The following is a 6000-nucleotide window of genomic DNA, read 5'->3' on the forward strand; positions in this document are numbered from 1 at the left end:
ACTACCTAGTGTATTTTAGGATGGTGTAAGAAGATCAAATCTGTCACATCATCATCCCAGGCCTGGTCTCTGCGCAGTGATAAGGATCTTGTAGTATCCATTAATGTTGCAATAAGTTCTAGACCTGCCTGTATGCTTTTTGGCAGCTTTCTGCATAAGAAAATAGCAGAGTGGGATATGTAGTAGTAGACTCAAATCTTTGTGTATTCCAAGAATGTGCTGTAAAAAGAGATGGAAAGCCTACTAGCAGATCCTTAACAGTGACTATTCAATTGTGGGAAGCCTGAATGAAAACATGTATGGACTTTGAGACTCATGATGGAAGGTGAAGAAGTACGTCAACTGATGGGAAAAAAGAAAAGAAAAAAAAAAAAAGAAAAAGTTTAAAATATATTTAATTACTCAAATATAAATATTTTTTGCAGTGCCGTAGAGCTCCAGTTTATATGACAAGCTGGTGACATTAATTTTTCAATTAATCAAAATCAGAGTTAACCGTGACAAAAAAGGATCTACTTCAAAGTAGCTGTGTATAACCCATGAATAAATTTTATTGAGTATCTTTATAGCTAGTTACCCTTTTAATTTCAGAATAGATTAATATTCCAATATCTGAATCACACTTAAAAATGAGAAACTTCATACTATTCTATGTTCCTGATATCTTAAATTGTAAACTGTTTTATTAAAAATAATAGTCTTATTTTATTTTTAATACAATATAGCACATTCAAAATATGTCTTTTTAGTGTCATCAAATTAAAGAACAAAAGTGACTACAGGATTTGTGAGATCAGTTCTCCATTCCTTACTCACAAAATATGCATTGATATTCAAATGAAAACTTCAAAAGAAGGAACGGTGATCTTGGCTAAGAAGCATTGTGTTGTATAGTCAGGTGTACTAGGGCATGTACATACATTGTTTCAGTCAAGAGGAACTAATATGCAGATCTGTCTGAAGCAATGAAAAATCCTTATGTAACTAGTGTGTTCTGTCATGCACTGATGAACAGAAACATTTGGTCTTCATCTTTTCTTCCTGGTCTTCCCATCTAAATCCTATTCCAGTTTATATACCAATCCCAGTTGAAATATGCGTTATTATTCCTTTAACAACACACAGCAATTAAAACAAAATAGTTAGAAATAAATACAGTTTTGCAATGCTTTAGAGTTAACTAAAAACATTTCTGGTGTCTGCAACATAAAAAAGACATGGAACTGTTGGAAGAAGTCTTTTCTGTTAGGGTGGTGAGGCACTGGAGCAGGTTCCCCGGGGAAGTTGTGAATGCTCCAAACCTGGTGGTGTTCAAGGCCAGGTTGGACAGAGCCTTGGGTGAGCTGGTTTGGTGTGAAGTGTCCTTGCTCATGGCAGGGGGGTTGGAACTAGATGATCTTAAAGTCCTTTCCAACCCTAACTATTCTATCATTCTATGTTCTATGGTTTCCCTGTTGGCCCTTTCAGACAATGTTATTAATCCTTTCATGCCTACTCAAGTTCATGCACATAGTTCCATCCAGGTAGAGATACCTGTGAAAACCAATACCAGGATATTTCGTCAAGCTGCATTTCCCAGTACCTTACTTAAGAATGTTATCTTGAGTGAATCTAATGCTATTAATGAATCTAAAATTTCCTGCTTAGAGAGCATAAATTAAGTAATTCTGATGTTTGGTCAATAAATCACCAATGAGACAAAGCAGAGGACAGTAATTTCTTTTTTGGTGGTTCTTTTATCATAGCATTTCAAGACTGTCAGTATAGTCATGTGCCTGCAAGCTTCTGTATACCTGGTGGACATGAAACTTAAGAGACTGCAAACTGCAGATGAAACCAAACAAAAACTTTAATTCTTTTAATTATTCTTACTAGTGTAAGAATAAAAAGACATATCTTGCAGTAACCTTATACTACATGATGACTGTGAGAACTTCAGGTTTCTAAAATCAAGTCAGAAAAAGCAAGCAGGACACATGCTGTCTGTGATTGTTCCCAGTAAGATTTCAAAGACATCTTTGGCATGAGTCCTGTGGAACCTCCATCAGATCTTCTACTGCTGCATTAATGACATATTTGAGTCTTAGAAAGGGAACTGTTATTTCTCCTTATGCTGTGGAACAAATAGATGTTTATTAGTATTTAGAAACTGAATCATATAATTTTTATTCATATTGCAATAAAATGCAGTTCAGTATATTAGAACTATATGTATGTGTAACAAAATCATGTCATATAGCATAAATATGTGGCTTTTCCTTTAAAGTCATTCAAGTTCTGAAGTACTCCAGGTTTTGGACACTTAGTCTCATAAAGAAACATGATTGTCATAATATGGTTTGCACCAGAAGTTCTCCAGACCTCACTGGACTTGTCTCATAAACTAAGACACAGAACAGTTTTAATCTTCTACATGCACAATTCACCTGGAACAATTGTTGTTAATGTCCTTTATTAATTAATGATCTATTTTTACAGTTTTATCCACCACATTCTGAAGAGAAATGGCTAAAACAAAGGTATTACAACAGACAGAACACAGAGAATAAATTACCTTTAGATGAGTAATTAATGCTTTAGTATTGAAGTTAAAAGAAAAAAAATGACATTAATAGTAAAAAAGATGAGATTAAAAGTGAAAATGTTCTTAATATTTTAATGCATTCATCACATTTTAGTATTAGAGGAGCCAAAGCAGTTCCTGGCTGTGATGAGTAAAAGGGTTACACACTTGGGAAAAAAGTTGTTCTACCCTTTCAAAGAGTCTGAATTCAAAAGGAGAAAACAAGAAGAACAGAAAAGCCATTATGGAAGACCAGAAGGAATTAAATTAAATAGTAACATTCTTTTGCCTGTGCCAGTTCAAACAATAGGTGGATAATCTGAAAATTCAGTAAGAAAAGCTAAATTATTTTTAGATGGCAAATAAAATCATAGATGAAACCCAGAAAAATAGAAATATCTAATGTATAAAAAAACCCCACAAAGTCTCCTTGACAATAATGTGTATTTATTTATACAATATGTCTTTTGCACAGCTGCTGCACTCAAGACTTATAAATTCTCTTTTCCTATTTGTAGCATCTCTGGACTGTTTAATAGAATTCACTTTGTGCGATGAAATTCCCTTTTACACAGGTAGTACTTTTATGCTCTGGAATTGTACAATCTGTGGAGTGAAATTCTAGCTCGTCTGAAGAGAATGGAAGAACACTGTCCTGGTGAGTTTAATTGGTGCAGGCTTCAACTTCCTGAGTGTAGACCTTCCATTTAATTCCCCCTCTTTCTATTGGTAGTTTTTTAAAAGTCATCAATAAAATATTTTAGTTATTATAGGAATAAAAAATGGCTGATGTGAACAATATCTTGGTCTAGAAATACTTCCCAAAGACACAGTGTCACAGAGATCCTGATGTAGGACTAGAATTTTAAAATGCAATTCTTATATATCATTAAGTTTGAATAGAATACTGTGATAGCACTATTCTGTGTCAAATCAATTATCAGAATTAAGCTTCAACATAGACTGAAAGTTCTGAATCAGAACCCATTTGGACTTGTGAGTTCTGTTAGCTAATGTGATATTTAGCAACTTGATACAGGTCTGACATCTCATCATTAGGGTTAATTGAATACAAAGTTTTTTTGTAAAGTCTGAAGTCAAGTGTTTGCATTGTGGCAAAACTAAGTAACACTTCACTTTCATTTTACTGGTGTGGCCTTAGAAGATAATTTTTCAGAATGCTGTTATAAATATCTGTTGTTATAAAAATTGCCAGGATAATTAATATGAATAGAAGCTAGTTCTAGAGCCATCAAAAGAACATATTACAACTCTTTGATTAATTAGTCTATTTCTAGAGTAGGAGGAGTATTAATTACACACTTTTGTTTTCCTTTTGCAGTCCCAAATAACAATAACTATTTGAGAATTATACTCATTACCATTCTTAAAGGCTTCTTCCTTGGTTTTAGTCATCTGCTGAGACAGAAAATACAACAAATTAATTTCTGGCACTTTTAAAATTTTGTTAGTTCTATATACTAATAATGAATTCTATGTATATAGTATAATGTATTCTATATATAGCATAATGTATTCTTTATGTATTTTATGTTCTACACATATTCTATATGCGTGTTTAATTAACGGCTGGAAAACACTTTCATGCCTCACAGGCACTACCTACTCATAAGGAAAATAGTTACATAATTATTTCTAAACCTTTCCTTCATTAATGTTTATAATTTGCAAAGCTGAAGGAATTTATTGTTAATAATTAATCTTCTTTATGTTACCTAGCTGCTAAGTGATTATTATATTACCAGTTTCCCAACTATCAAAGGTGTAATGGCAGGGAACTAAGTACTAGAGTGGCAAATATGCAAGCCACTGATATTAGCAGTAACTGCAATCTTTCATTTGCCCTAACTTTGCTTTTTCTTTACAGCCAGAATTTACCAACTCTAGAGAATTATTCAGGCATTCACTTTTTTCCTTGAAAGTGCACCAGAGTAGATTTAGCAGTGGATATTTCTTGTCTTTTTATTACACCATGCTTATTATGCCCCCTCTGAAATTTTCTCTGTAGGATAAGGAATTTACAATGACAACAGCATAAACTCTTTTTCTGATTTCTGTGTTTATACATAGATGCCTTTTCTCTTTTGTCTCACCTGAGGCTTTTTATAGGTATTCTGCTCAAACCCATAGCTTCTGCACTTCTTGTTTTCCACTTTTTTCTTGTTATCATTCAAGCCTGCTTGGATAATTTTTGTAACCATCTTACCAAAGAATAGATAGAGTTGCTAACCAGTAGATTTTGGATCTCATCAACAGCTAAAGGTATGAGAAATACAATCTTTACGTACAATGACTACTTCAGTGCTGTTATGATCAGTAACAGTCCTATTGCAATGCAAATAACAGTAAAAGTTGGGAATAAAATTAACTTATTAATGGGTTGTAAATAGCAAAATTTTCACATGAATAACTGAATGATATTGACTAATGTTTGTTTAATAATCCTTGTCATTTTTTTCCATTTCATTTCTTTTATAATTCTCAAGCGTAGTGGCAAATCCCCATCTGATCACATTTAAAATCAATTCCTATTTAAACAAATAAAACATTAGGTCTCATGAATACACAGTTCTGTCACAGAGAATTGCAGACCCTACTGCTGCTCTTTACTATTGCTGCTAATTGCTACTGGCTAGGCAAATGGACAGAGAGCAGTGTGTACTGTCTATCTCAGCCTCAGTAAGGGTTTTGACATAGTCTTCCATAACACCCTTGAAGAGATGTCGGTGAGGTATAAGCTGGATGAGTAGAAAGTGAGATGTACTGAAAAGCAGCTGAACATCTATGCCCAGAAGGTGGTGATTAGTGGCACAAAGTGTAGTTGGAGGCCAGTAACCAGTGTTATGGAAATACCCAGTACAGGAATGATGTGGAGCTACTGGAACATGTCCAGCAAAGGGGCACCAAGATGAGTAAAGGACTGGAGCGCTTCATATGAGGAAAGGAGAAAAGAGGTGGGACTGCTCAGTGTAGAGAAGAGAAGGTTCAAGGGGGATCTTACCAATGTATATAAATACCTGTAGAGAAGGTGCAAAGAAGACAGAGACAGGCTCTTCTCAGTGTTTTCCTGTGTACTGCTGATCTGATGGACAGAAGCACTCAAGGGATTCCTCCCTCTTGTCCTTTTACATCAAAATAGTGATGCTGAGCACATTTTCCCAGTAGACACATGCATGTGCATGTACACAGGCACGGAGTTATTTTTCATGCCCAGCAACTTATTTTCTTCCATGCAATAGTTTCTTTTGTTCTGCTTAATTAATGCAATATCCAGCCACATATACTTGTTTGCCTGCAGCCTTAACACTCAGCATGTGGCCTTATCCTAAGCTGGCAAAATGTGCACTGCAGTTTTAAGTGTTAATGCAGGATTCTAAGGAATTAATATTGGCATTTTGTACACTAATGTTATACAA

This window comes from Pezoporus flaviventris, unplaced genomic scaffold (genome assembly GCF_033815535.1).
Source record: "Pezoporus flaviventris isolate CSIRO_AGI_PZ_B2104156 unplaced genomic scaffold, CSIRO_AGI_Pfla_v1 ptg000045l, whole genome shotgun sequence".
NCBI lineage: Eukaryota > Metazoa > Chordata > Aves > Psittaciformes > Psittacidae > Pezoporus > Pezoporus flaviventris.